Raw genomic sequence first — 14,774 nt, forward strand, 5'->3', positions numbered from 1 at the left:
AAGTTCGAAGACGACCAGCTCGTTTTGTATTATCGAGAAATAGAGTAGAGTCACGGACATGATACAGGATTTGGGGCAGACATCATTAAACCGAAGGTGTTTCTCGTTGAGGCTGAATGTTCTCAAGAAACTTTAATCACGAGTGGACCTACGTACAGAGCAACGACCATCATAATAAATTAAGGTAAATCAAAGCTATCACGGAAATACATAGTTGTTCGTTTCTTACAAACGCTGTTCGAGAGTAGAATAATAAATTATCGTGAAGATGGTTCTATGAACCTTCTGCCAGGCGCTTATGCGTGATGCGCAGAGTATCCGTGGAGACGTGTACTATGTGCTGAAAAGACGGACACCTGGCTGAAAATGGCTTGAAAGTTCGTCGCGCCCTCCATCGGTAATGCTGGAATTCAGTATGGTGTTGGTCCACGGTTAGGCTTGATGACAGCTTCTACTCTCGCAGACACACGTTCAGTCATGTGCTGGAAGATTTCTTGAGGAATGGCAGTCCATTCTTCATGGAGTGCTGCACTGAGGAGAGGTATCGATGTCGGTAGGTGAGGTCTGGAACGAAGTCGGCGTTCCAAAACATCCCAAAGCTGTTCTATAGGTTTCAGGTCAGGACTCTGTGCAGGCCAGTCCATCACAGGGATGTTATTGTCGTGTAACCACTCCGCCACAGGCCGTGCATTATGAACAGGTGCTCGATCGTGTTGAAAGATGCAATCGCCATCCGCAAATTGCTCTTCAGCAGTGGGAAGCAACAACGTGCTTCAAACAGTAGTGTAGGCCGATGCTGTGATAGTGCCACCCAAAACAACAAGGCGTGCAAGCCCCCTCCATGAAAACACGACCACACCGTAACACCAACGCCTCCGAATTTTACTGTTGGCACAACACACACTGGCAGATGACGTTCACCAGGCATTTGGCATACCCACAGCCTGCGATCGAATCGTCATATTGTGTACCGTGATCCCTCACTTCACACAAAGTTTTTCCACTGTTCAATTGTCAAATGTTTTTCCGCCTTATACCAAGTGAGGCGTCGTTTGGCATTTACCGGCGTAATGTGTGACTTGTGAGCAGTTGCTCGACCATGAAGTCCAAGTTTTCTCACCTCCCGGCTGTCATAGTATTTGTAGTGGTTCCTGATGCAGTTTGGAATTCCTGTGTGATGGTCTGGATAGATGTCTGCCTTAGGACTTAGGGATGTTTAGGAGCGTGTAAATATCGCGTGCGGACGTATGACACAAGTGACACCCAATTACCTGACCACATTCGAAGTCTGTGAGTTCTGCGGAGTGCCCCATTCTGCTCTCTCACGATGTCTAATAACTACTGGGGTCGCTGATATGGAGTACCTGGCAGTAGGAGGCAGCACAATGCACCTAATATGAAAGACGTGTGTTTCTGGGGGTGTCCGCATACTTTCCATAGTGCATGTCATTCATACGGGGGTCTGTCTCATGGTCAAATGACAGTACATTGGCACAACTCAAAACAGTGTGAACGATTTCTTGATCGTGAAATTTAAAACTTCACCTTTCATTTTGCTGTCTTCAACTACCACACCAGTGTGGCCAACAAGGGACTGAATGGAAAGTAGGTGTTCATATACTTTTAAACAGACGGTTTACAGGGTGGTCCGTTGATCGTGACCGGGCAAATATCTCACGAAATAATCGTCATACGAAAAAACTACAAAGAACGAAAGTTGTCTAGCTTGAAGGGGGAAACCAGATGGCGCCATGGTTGGCCCGCTAGATGGCGTTGCCATATGTCAAACGGAAATGAACTGCGCTTTTTAAAATAGCAATCCACCATGTTTTATTACATTTTCGTGTAGTACGTAAAAAAATATGAATATTTTAGTGGGACCACTTTATTCCCTTTGTGATAGATGGCGCTGTAATAGTCACAAGCATTTGGCTCACAATTTTAGACGACCATTTGGTAAGAGGTTCGTTTTTTAAATTACAATACAGAACATAGGTACGTTTGAACATTTTTTTTTTTTCGGTTGCTCCAATGTGATACATGTACTTTTGAGAACTTATCATTTCTGAGAACGTATGCTGTTACAGCGTGATTACCTGTAAATACCACATTAATGCAATAAATGTTCAAAATGATGTCCGTCAACCTCAGTCCATTTGGCAATACGTGTAACGACATTCCTCTCAACAGCGAGTAGTTCGCCTTCCGTAATGTTCGCACATGCATTGACAATGCGCTGACGCACGTTGTCAGGCGTTGTCGGTGGATCATGATAGCAAATATCCTTCAACTTTCCCCACAGAAAGAAATCATGGGACGTCAGATCCGGTAAACGTGCGGGCCACGGTATGGTGCTTCGACGATCAATCCACCTGTCACGAAATATGCTATTCAATACCGCTTCAACCGCACGCAAGCTATGTGCCGGACATCCATCATGTTGGAAGTACATCGCCATTCTGTCATGCAGTGGAACATCTTGTAGTAACATCGGTACAACATTACGTAGGACATTGCAACATTTAGATTGCCATCGATAAAATGGGTGCCAATTATCCTTCCTCCCATAATGCCGCACCATACATTAACCCGCCAAGGACGCTGATGTTCCACTTGTCGCAGCCATCGTGATCAATAGTGCATATTATGCCGGTTTACCTTACCGCTGTTGGTGAATGACGCTTCGTCGCTAAATAGAACGCGTGCAAAAATCTGTCATCGTCCCTTAATTTCTCTTGTGCCCAGTGGCAGAACTGTACGCGACGTTCAAAGTCGTCGCCATACAATTCCTGGTGCATGGAAATATGGTACGGGTGCAATCGATCTCGATGTAGCATTCTCAACACCAACGTTTTGGAGATTCCCGATTCTCGCGCAATTTGTCTGCTACTGATGTGCGGATTAGCCGCGACAGCAGTTAAACACCTACTTGGGCATCATTATTTGTTACAGGTCGTGGTTGATGTTTCACATGTGTCTGAACACTTCCTGTTTCCTTAAATAACGTAACTATCCGGCGAACGGTCCGGACACTTGGATGATGTCGTCCAGGATACCGAGCAGCATACATAGCACACGCCCGTTGGGCATTTTGATCACAATAGCCACATATCAACACGATTTCGCCCTTTCCGCAATTGGTAAACGGTCCATTTTAACACGGGTAATGTATCACGAAGCAAATACCGTCCGCGCTGGCGGAATGTTACGTGATACCACGTACTTATACGTTTGTGGCTATTACAGTGGCATCTATCACAAAGCGAAAAAAGTGATCAAACTAAAACATTCATATTTCTTTATGTACTACACGAATATGTAATAGAAATTGGGGGTTCCTATTTAAAAAAAACCGCAGTTGACATCCGTTTGACCTATGGCAGCGCCATCTAGCGGGCGAACCACAGCGCCATCTGGTTTCCCCCTTCAAGCTAGACAAGTTACGTTCTTTGTAGTTTTTTCGTTTGAGGCTTATTTCGTGAGATATTTGGCCCGGTCACGATCAATGGACCACCCTGTAGACGGTGTAATATTAGTAATTTTCGCCTCACAGACATTAATATACGGTCAATAGTAAACGCCTGATGGCCTAAAGTTATCGAACTGTAAAGTAAAAGAAATGAACCATCGCATAGCATTCTTTATCTTTGCCGTTCTTGCGCGGTGCCTGTAAATCTCTATGTACATGTATCGATTAATGGTATAAAAAAAGAATTCTGTTGTTTCAACACAAATGAGGCATTTGGCGCCTCACCTGTTACTGTTTGGATTCCATGAAAGGCGGACGCGGACTTGCTGCGTTCCGCAACGGTATTTTATATTTCATGTGAAAATTTTGAGTGAATATGCTAATTGTTATTTTTCCAATCAGGAAACATGTGGTTTCTTGTAACTGATTACGAGCAGACAGCATCAAGAGGACATTTTGACTGTTATGTAAAAAAGTATTTAACCACAATGGTCATCTAATGTAATTTAATATGAAAAGGTACGTAGCATTAAAAAAAAGTGTGTTAAAGATAAGTGTGTTCATTTTAGTAAATTAACCTTGATGATTTCCATCTCCTCATTTACTCAATTGATAATTATTTTGTGTTACTTCATCACCAGAAATTACGATCACGCTGATGGGCCGAACGCAGCATGAGGCAGAAGGAGCGTTATCGTTTTCCTATTATTTCTGAACTAACTTTTTTTTAATTGTGTAGTGTTGCATCTGTATACTGAGCAAGCAGTGAAGGAAACAAAAGAAAAATTCGGATTAGGTATTAAAATCCATGGAGAAGAAATAAAAACTTTGAGGTTCGCCGATGACATTGCAATTCTGTCACAGACAGCAAAGGACGTGGAAGAGCAGTTGAAAGGAATGGATAGTGTCTTGAAAGGAGGATATAAGATGAACATCAACAAAAGCAAAACGAGGATAATGGAATGTAGTCGAATTAAGTCGGGTGATGCTGAGGGAATCAGATTAGGAAATGAGACACTTGAAGTAGTAAAGGAGTTTTGCTATTTGCGGAGCAAAATAAGTGATGATGATCGAAGTAGGGAGGATATAAAATGTAGACTGGCAATGGCAAGAAAGCATTTCTGAAGAAGAGAAATTTGTTAACATCGAGTATAGATTTAAGTGTCAGGAAGTCGTTTCTGAAAGTATTTGTATGGAGTGTAGCCATGTATGGAAGTGAAACGTGGACGATAAATAGTTTGGACAAGAAGAGAATAGAAGCTTTCGAAATGTGGTGCTACAGAAGAATGCTGAAGATTAGATGGGTAGATCACATAACTAATGAGGAGGTATTGAATAGGATTGGAGAGAAGAGGAATTTGCGTCACAACTTGACGAGAAGAAGGGATCGGTTGGTAGGACATGTTCTGAGGCATCAGGGGACACCAATTTAGTATTGGAGGGCAGCGTGGAGGGTAAAAATCGTAGAGGGAGACCAAGAGATGAATACACTAAGCAGATTCAGAAGGATGTAGGTTGCAGTAGGTACTGGGAGATGAAGACACTTGCACAGGATAGAGTAGCATGGAGAGCTGCATCAAACCAGTCTCAGGACTGAAGACCACAACAACAACAGTGTTGCATTTCTTTTGAAGTCAACAAATCTTCTGGTCCCTTAGTGTTGTTCCGGGTATGACTAAACGCGAATATAAAAATGCACATCAACGTTAATGTTTCTATTAGTAACAAATAAGCCCTCGGTCACAAATATTAAGTCAAAATTGACGAGGTTTCCACGCTACTATGAGCGTCGTCTTCAGAATTAGACTAACTGTTCTAAAACATATTAGGTATATGATACATTAATAAAATTAAAGTTTGTACTGACTGGAAAAAGAAGCAGTACTTACAAGTCACATATTAAAAAAGATCTAAGCCGGAAAGGCGACGCCATGAATAGCTGTAAGTGAGATGGCGAGCCGCTAAGGGCTGATCGTACTGTCAACAAGGGTTGCAGCAAGAACGCGGCGTCAGTCATTCTTGGGTAGCTCAGTTGGTAGAGCATTTGCCTGGAAAGACAGAGGTCCCGAGTTCGAGTATCGGTCCGGCATACAATTTTAATCTGCCAGGAAGTTTCTTGAGGGTCTTGTTGCAACCCTTGTTCACAGTTCGAGCAGCCCTTAAGGGCTCGCCATCTCACTTTACAACTATTCATGACGTCGCCTTTCCAGCTTAGATCTTTTTTAATACGTGGCTTGTAAGTACTGCTTCTTTTTCCAGTCAGTGCAAACTTTAATTTCATTAATGTATTATATACCTAATATGTTTTAGAACAGTTTGTCTAATTCTGAAGACGACGCTCATAGTAGCGTCGAAACCTGGTCAATTTTGACTTAATATTTGTGACCGAGGGCTTATCTGTTTCTAATGTAATTCTGACACGGTCACGGAACCTTAGCAGCTATGTTCAAAGATAATGTTTCTCTTATTCAGGTATTTCATGCTCAGCGTATGTTATTATGATAGTGTAATCAATCCCTAATTCTGTTACCAAGTGCCGGCCAGGGTGGCTGAACGGTTCTAGGTGCTACTGTCTGGAACCGCGCGACCACTACGGTCGCAGGTTCAAATCCTGCCTCGGGCATGAATGTGTGTGATGTCCTTAGGTTAGTTAGGTTTAAGTAGTTCTAAGTTCTAGGGGACTGATGACCTCACAAGTTAAGTCCCATAGTGCTCAGAGCCATTTGAACCATCTGTTGCCAAGTTGCCCACCAAAATATTCACTATTTCGACATTTTTTCAAAAAAAAATTTTTAAATAACAGTTCTTTTTCTTTTTGTCCCCCCCCCCCCCAAGGGCACGCTACAACGGCGCTGCAGGCAGTATCTTCTCAGTACAGTACACAAAGTCACGGCGGCAACAGCCGCAGCGAGGCGGGGTGCCGAACACTCACCTGTGGGGTTATACGCGAGCCGGCTGACGTTCGAGGTTCAGGGTTCGAGGCTTGTTGAGGTCAGGCGTCGTCCGGAGAGGCCCCAGCGGCTGCAGCGAGACTGGCCGAGTGGCGATGTGCTGCGCCCGGCGACTGCCGGAACCCCTAGCAGTGGCTCAGCTAATCCCTCCCTGACCCACTTCACGCAGAAGACCGCAAAATGCCGAGGGAAAAAACCCGCGAGTCCAGCCTAGCTGCACGACTGCCGGTCAGCTGCACGAACTACAACGCCAGTAAAAAAAAAAAATGTTGAAACTTCCTGGCAGATTAAAACTGTGTGCCGGACCGAGACTCGAACTCGGGACCTTTGCCTTTCGCGGGCAAGTGCTCTACCAGCTGAGCTACCCAAGCAAGACTCACGCCCCGTTCTCACAGCTTTACTCCTGCCAGTACCTCGTCTCCTACTTTCCAAACTTTACAGAAGCTCTCCTGCGAACCTTGCAGAACTAGCACTCCTGAAAAAAAGGATACTGCAGAAACATGGCTTAGCCACAGCCTGGGGGATGTTTCCAGAATGAGATTTTCACTCTGCAGCGGAGTGTGCGCTGATATGAAAACTTCCTGGCAGATTAAAACTGTGTGCTGGACCGAGACTCGAACTCGGGACCTTTCCCTTTCGTGAGCAAGTGCTCTACCAAAGTTTGGAAGGTAGGAGACGAGGAACTGGCAGAAGTAAAGCTGTGAGGACGGAGCGTGAGTCGTGCTTCGGTAGCTCAGATGGTAGAGCACTTGCCCGTGAAAGGCCAAGGTCCCGAGTTCGAGTCTCGGTCCGGCACACAGTTTAGCTGGCACGGTAGTTCAGCGTGCTTGGTCAGAGAGCTCTGTAACAACAAAACTGAGTGGAAGGATCAACCACCGAACTTGAACAGAATGTCTTGCGACGTCCGCAACGACCAAACACAACGATCAATACAGAACAAAAAAAAAAAAAAAAAAAAAAAAAAGATGGTTGGTAGAGCACGTGCTCGCGAAAGGCAAAGGTCCCGAGTTCGAGTCTCGGTCCGACACACAGTTTTAATCTGCCAGGAAGTTTCATATCAGCGCACACTCCGCTGCAGATTGAAAATCTCATTCTGGAAACATCCCCTAGGCTGTGGCTAAGCCATGTCTCCGCAATATCCTTTTTTTTTTCAGGAGTGCTAGTTCTGCAAGGTTCGCAGGAGAGCTTCTGTAAAGTTTGTAAAGTAGGAGACGAGGTACTGGCAGAAGTAAGGCTGTGAGAATGGGCCGTGAGTCGTGCTTCGGTAGCTCAGTTGGTGGAGCACTTGCCCGCGAAAGGCAAAGGTCCCGAGTTCGAGTCTCGGTCCGACACACAGTTTTAATCTGCCAGGAAGTTTCATATCAGCGCACACTCCGCTGCAGAGTGAAAATCTCATTCTGAAAAAAATGTTGTCGGTGATAAGAAAATGTTTTAATGTTTATTGATTAGCAATTCTGGTTATTATTTAGTCTTTTAGGTATGCTGTAGTTAAAGTTCATTAATACATGCTGCGTCAAAAAAATGTATACACACTTTGAAGCGTCATAGAAAATTTATTTCCCATTCAGCAATGTTAAATTTCTGAAAATGGAAAGCTTTAAGTCCAATTGGAAAAATAAATGTACTCTGCAAATGTGATTAATGTTCAAACTGGTGGCCTTCAGCATCAACACATTTCTGAGTAAAAGTCATCACTGATTCCGTACCTCGTGTAAGTAGGCTGTTTAGATTTTTATGTTGGTAACGCCATGTAGAGCTCTATATGAAAATCACTGGCTGTGCTGTGTGCAGTCTGTGGCTGGTTTGCATTGTTGGAATAGTCGCTATTGTAGTGTTAGTAGTGTTGGGCAGCTGGATGTGAACAGCGCGTAGCGTTGAGCAGTTGGAGTTGAGCCGCCAGCAGTGGTGGATGTGGGGAGAGAGATGACGGAGTTTTGAGAGCGAATGATCTGGACGTGTGTCCATCAGAGACAGTAAATTTGTAAGACTGGATGTCATGAACTGATATATATATCTAATGACTTTTGAACACTATTAAGGTAAATACATTGTTTGTTCTCTAGCAAAATCTTTCATTTACTAACTATGCCTATCAGTAGTTAGTGCCTTCAGTAGTTAGAATCTTTTAATCAGCTGGCAGTATTGGCGCACGCTGTATTGCAGTAGTTGAGTAACGAAGATTTTTGTGAGGTAAGTGATTCATGAAAGGTATAGGTTATTGTTAGTCAGGTCCATTCTTTCGTAGGGATTTTTGAAAGTCAGATTGCGTTGCGATAAAAAGTATTGTGTGTCAGTTTAAGCACAGTCATTTATAATTTTTTTAAGTGGACGTTTCAATCGTACCAAAGTGTCCCGTGAGATTTCTGCGCACACTGCCTGAATCTCATTCCAAAGTGTGACCAGGTTACGTGCTTTACGTTTGTACACCTCATCTTTTACTGTGCCCCATAAGTGAGGTCTGGAGAGCGTGCAGGAAACTCGATTGGTCCCCTGCGTCCTATCCACTGGCCTGGCACATTGTGATCCAGGTATGCTCGTACGTCCCTACGATAGTGCGACGGGGCGCCATCTTGTTGGAAATAAAACTCATCATTACCGTATAAAGCACGAGTGGCAGGGAATATGGACTCAGCAAACATTGTTAGGTACGTTTCTCCAGTAACAGTACCTTCCAAGCGGAAAGGCCTAATGAATCCCCTTGCAGACAAACCACACCACACATTTACACCAGACAAATTCACAGCCTTTTCAACTGTAATGTGAGGATTGTCTTCAGCCCAGTACACACAATTGTGCCTATTGACAGTTCCATTGAGTCTGAATTGGGCTTCATCCGACCAAATGCTACCCATAAATCCCGGTTCACGTCTCACCATCTCCTGACCCCATTCACAAAATTCTAACCTTCGATCTGGATCGTCGTCACTTAGCTGTTGCACCAGCCTCGGAATGTACACACGAAACTTGCCTTTCTTCAGAATGCGTAGCACACTACTGGCACTTACATTACTCTCACGTGCCGCTTGCCTTGAAGATTTTTGAGGCGAACGCCGAAACAGTTCCAAGACCGCAGTTATGGAATCGTCACTTGTAGCTGTACGAGGTCGCCCTCATCGACCTTTATGCACATCACACACTGCTCCACGAATTTCGAATTTGTCTCGTAGACGTGTAATTGTTAACCTTGAAGGTGGTTCTGTACCATGCTCACTTCTCCACTGTCTTCGAACTGCAGCTACTTTCTCAAACTTCCAGTACCACTTAATTATCTACTTCCACGCTTCAAAGCTCAAACGCACGTCCGCCATGTTGCAGTTACTTCCTTGCCACTGCTGCCACCTGTTGAAGAAACATAACATTACTTTATCACAGGTATTTAACCTTGTAGAACGGGAAATAAATTGTCTATGACAGTTCAAAGTGTGTATACATTTTTTGACACACCCTGTAGAAATGGCGGCTGATCAATTTTCATTTGGTCTGAGCCTACGTACTGGGTGACAATTATTGAACTACGCTATGTGATCAAAAGTGTCTAGACACCCCCAAAAACATACGTTTTTCATATTAGGTGCACTGTGCTGCCACCTACTGCCAGGAATTCACGCGTGGTGCTGAGAATGGCAGTTCAATCTCAATGCAGACAAGTGTAATGTGCTGCGAATACATAGAAAGACAGATCCTTTATCATTTAGCTACAATATAATATATAATATAAAAACTTTGAGGATCACCGATGACGTTGTAATTCTGTCAGAGACAGCAAAGGACCTGGAAGAGCAGCTGAATGGTATCGACATGGTCTTGAAAGGAGGATATAAGATGAACATCAACAAAAGCAAAACGAGAATAATGGATTGTAGTCGAATTAAATCGAGTGATGCTGTGGGAATTAGGAAATGAGACGCTTAAAGTAGTAAAGGAGTTTTGCTATTTGGGCAGCAAAATAACTGATAATGGGCGAAGTAGAGAGGATATAAAATGGCAAGGAAAGCGTTTCTGAAGAAGAGAAATTTGTTAACATCGAGTATAGATTTAAGTGTCAGGAAGTCGTTTCTGAAAGTATTTGTATGGAGTGTAGCCATGTATGGAAGTGAAACATGGACGATAAATAGTTTGGACAAAAAGAGAATAGATGCTTTCGAAATGCGGTGCTACAGAAGATTTCTGAAGATTAGATGGGTAGATCACATAACTAATGACGAGGTATTGAATAGAATTGGGGAGAAGAGTTGTTTGTGGTTCAACTTGACAAGAATAAGGGATCGGTTGGTAGGACATGTTCTGAGGCATCAAGGGATGACCAATTTAGTGTTGGATGGCAGCGTGGAGGGTAAAAATCCTAGAGGGAGACAAAGAGATGAATACACTAAGCAGATTCAGAAGGATGTAGGTTGCAGTAGGTACTGGGAGATGAAGAAGCTTGCACAGGGTAGAGTAGCATGGAGAGCTGCATCAAACCAGTCCTACGACTGAAGACCATAACAACAACAACAGCATGTCACCAACTGGAAGCAGTTAATTCCATAAATTATTTGGGAGTAGGCATTAGGAATGATTTAAAATGGAATGACCAAATAAAATTAATCGTCGGTATGGCAGATGCCAGACTGAGATTCATTGGAAGAATCCTGAGGAAATGCAGTCCGAAAACAAAGGAAGTAGGATACAGTACACTTGTTCGCCCACTGCTTGAATACTGCTCACCGGTGTGGGATCTGTACCATATAGGGTTGATAGAAGAGAGAGAGAAGATCCAACGGAGAGCAGCACGCTTCGTTAGAGGATCATTTAGTAATCGCGAAAGCGTTACAGAGATGATAGATAGACTCCAGTGGAAGACTCTACAAGAAAGACACTCAGTACCTCGGTACGGGCTTTTGTTGAAGTTTCGAGAACGTACCTTCAGTGATGAGTCAAGCAGTATATTGCTCTCTCCTGCGTATATCTCGCGAATAGACCATGAGGATAAAATGAGAGAGATTAGAGCCCACACAGAGGCATACCGCCAATCTTTCTTTGCGCAAACAATACGAGACTGGAACAGAAGGGAGAACCGACAGAGGTACTCGAGGTACCCTCCGCCACACATTGTCAGGTGGCTTGCGGAGTATGGATGTAGATGTAGATGCAGAACTCCATATCAGCGATCTCAGTAGTCATTAGACATCGTGAGAGAGCAGAATGGAGCATTCCGCAGAACTCACTGACTGCGAACGTGGTCAGGTGACTGGGTGTCACTTGTGTCGTACGTCTGTACGCGACATTTCCACACTCCAAAACATCCCTAGGTCCACTGTTTCAGATGTGATAGTGAGGTGGAAACGTAAAGGGACACGTACAGCACAAAAGCAGACAGACTGACCTCGTATGTTGACTGACAGAGGCCTCCGACAGTTGAAGAGGGTCGTAATGTGTAATAGGCAGACACCTATCCAGACCATCACACAGGAATTCCAAACTGCATCAGGATCCACTGCAAGTACTATCACAGTTAGGCGGGAACTGAGAAAACAGATTTCTTGGTTGAGTGGCTGCCCAAAAGCTACACATCACGCCGGTAAATGCCGAACGACGCCTCGCTTGGTGTAAGGAGCGTAAACATTGGACCATTGAACAGTGGAAAAACGTTGTGTGGAGTGACGAAACACGGTACACAATCTGGCGATCCGATGGCAGGGTGTGGGTACGGCGAATGCCCGGTGAACGTCATCTGCCAGCGCGTGTAGTGCCAACAGTAAAATTCGGAGGTGGTGGTGTTATGGTGTGGTCGTGTTTTCATGGAGGGGGCTTGCACCCCTTGTTGTTTTACGTGCCACAATCACAGCACAGGCCTACATTGATGTTTTACGCATCTTCTTGCTTCCCACTGTTGGAGAGCAATTCGGGGATGGCGATTGCATCTTTCAACACGATCGAGCATCTGTCCATAATGCACGGCCTGTGGCGGAGTGGTTACACGACCATAACATCCCTGTACTGGACTGGCCCCCCAGAGTCCTGACCTGAGTCCTATAGAACACCTTTGGGATATTTTGGAACGCCGACTTCGTGCCAGGTCTCACCGGCCGACATCGATACCTCTCCTCAGTGCAGCATTCCTTGAAGAATGGGTTGCCATTCCCCAAGAAACCTTCCAGCACCTGACTGAACGGATGCCTGCGAGAGTGGAAGCTGTCATCAAGGCTAAGGGTGGGCCAACACAATATTGAATTCCAGCATTACCAATGGTGTGCGCCACAAACTTGTAAGACATTTTCAGCCAACTGTCCGGATACTTTTGATCACATGGTGTATATGAATAAAAAATGTAAATAGTTACAAACTACAGCATAGACACGCTTTATTCAACATGTAACCGTCGCATCAGATATTCGGATTTAGGTTATTACATGTTCGATATGCCCATCATCATTGGCGAAGACGTGGCGCAGACGAGTAGCGAAATTCTGCGTGACCTGCAGAAGTGTTGGAACATCGATGCTGTTGGTGACCTTCTCAAATGTTTCACATGGCTCTGAGCACTATGGGACTTAACTTCTGAGGTCATCAGTCCCCTAGAACTTAGAACTACTTAAACCTAACTAACCTAAGTACATCACACACATCCATGCCCGAGGCAGGATTCGAACCTGCGACCTTAGCGGTCGCGCGGTTCCAGACTGTAGTGCCTAGAACCGCTCGACCACTCCGACCGGTTGACCGTTTCAATGACTCTTTTCAGCTCAGCAATAGTTTGGGGGTTACTGCTGTACACCTTGTCTTTAATATAGGCCCACAAAAAGGAGTCATATGTTCGAATCCGGAGAATATGGTGTTCAATCTAATCCAGTGCCAGTGGCCTCTGGGTACCACAGGGCCAGACTTTAGTCCCCAAAGTGATCCTCCGGGACATCAGATACTCTCCGGTGGGATCGAGCTCCGTCTTAAACGAACCACGTCACGTCGAAAGCACAGCCACTTTGGGTAATGGGGACGAAATCATCTTCCAAAATCTTCACGTAACGTGCGGTACTCGCCGTGCCATCGATAAATATTTCGTGACTGGACACTGTACACCACACAGTCACCCATTTAGGGTGAAGAGATTTCCGATCACGAAATGCAGATTCTCAGTACCCCAGACGCACCGATTTTGCTTGTCGACGAACCCATCCAATTGAAGGAGGGGTTCATCGCCAAACCGAACCATGCAACTGCCTACTAATTCCCATGATACCCCTCAGCCAACCGTGCAGTCTGAACGTCCTAACGCGAACCGTTAAGAAATTATGACGATTTGATTTCATATTTCAATAATTGTCACCCTGTACGTAACACGCCGTTTACTAACTTGTCACAGGATTTTTCACTCAGTCTTGTAATGAGTTACTGCAATTAATAATACACTACTGACCATTAAAATTGCTACACCACGAAGATGACGTGCTACAAACGCGAAATTTAACCGACAGGAAGAAGATGCTGCGATATGCAAATGATTAGCTTTCCAGAGCATTCACACAATGTTGGCGCCGGTGGCGACAGCTATAACATGCTGACCTGAGGAAAGTTTCCAACCCATTTCTCATACACGAACAACAGTTGACCGGCGTTGCCTGGTGAAACGTTGTTGTGATGCCCCGTGTAAGGAGGAGAAATGCGTATCATCACGTTTTCGACTTTGATAAATGTCGGATTGCAGCCTATCGCGATTGCGGTTTATCGTATCGCGACATTGCTGCTCGCGTTGGTCGAGATCCAATGACTGTTAGCAGAATATGGAATCGGTGGGTTTGGGAGGGTAATACGGAACGCCGTGCTGGATCCCAACGGCCTCGTATTACTAGCAGTCGAGATGACACGCATCTTATCCGCATGGCTGTAACGGATCGTGCAGCCACGTCTCGATCCCTGAGTCAACAGATGGGGACGGTTGCAAGACAACAACCATCTGCACGAACAGTCCGCCGACGTTTGCAGCAGCTTGGACTATCAGCTCGGAGACCACGGCTGCGGTTACCCTTGACGCTGCATCACAGACAGGAGCGCCTGCGATGGTGTACTCAACGACGAACCTGCGTGCACGAATGGCAAAACGTCATTTTTGCGGATGAATCCAGGTTCTGTTTACAGCATCACGATGGTCGCATCCGTGTTTGGCGACATCGCGGTGAACGCACATTGGAAGCGTGTATTCGTCATCGCCATACTGACGTATCACCCGGCGTGGTGGTATGGGGTGCCATTGGTTACACGTCTCGGTCACCTCTTGTTCACACTGACGGCACTGTACGTGTACACGCCATCCAAGCTCTGTTTGACTCAATGCCCAGGCGTATCAAGGCCGTTATTACGGCCAGAGGTGGATGTTC

General features: G+C 45.1%; 1 protein-coding gene across 1 annotated transcript in view; it reads right to left on the reverse strand.

Moving 5' to 3' along the window:
• LOC124720315 (guanine nucleotide-binding protein subunit beta-2) overlaps positions 1-6,447 on the reverse strand; it is a 144,814-nt gene extending 138,367 nt beyond the window's left edge. The window contains exon 1 of the mRNA XM_047245620.1: positions 6,402-6,447. The gene's annotated coding sequence lies outside the window, so the exon portion shown is untranslated. The remainder of the gene's footprint in view (positions 1-6,401) is intronic.
• Positions 6,448-14,774: the final 8,327 nt, after the last annotated feature.

Source organism: Schistocerca piceifrons, chromosome 11, assembly GCF_021461385.2.
Source record: "Schistocerca piceifrons isolate TAMUIC-IGC-003096 chromosome 11, iqSchPice1.1, whole genome shotgun sequence".
NCBI classification, from domain to species: Eukaryota; Metazoa; Arthropoda; class Insecta; order Orthoptera; family Acrididae; genus Schistocerca; species Schistocerca piceifrons.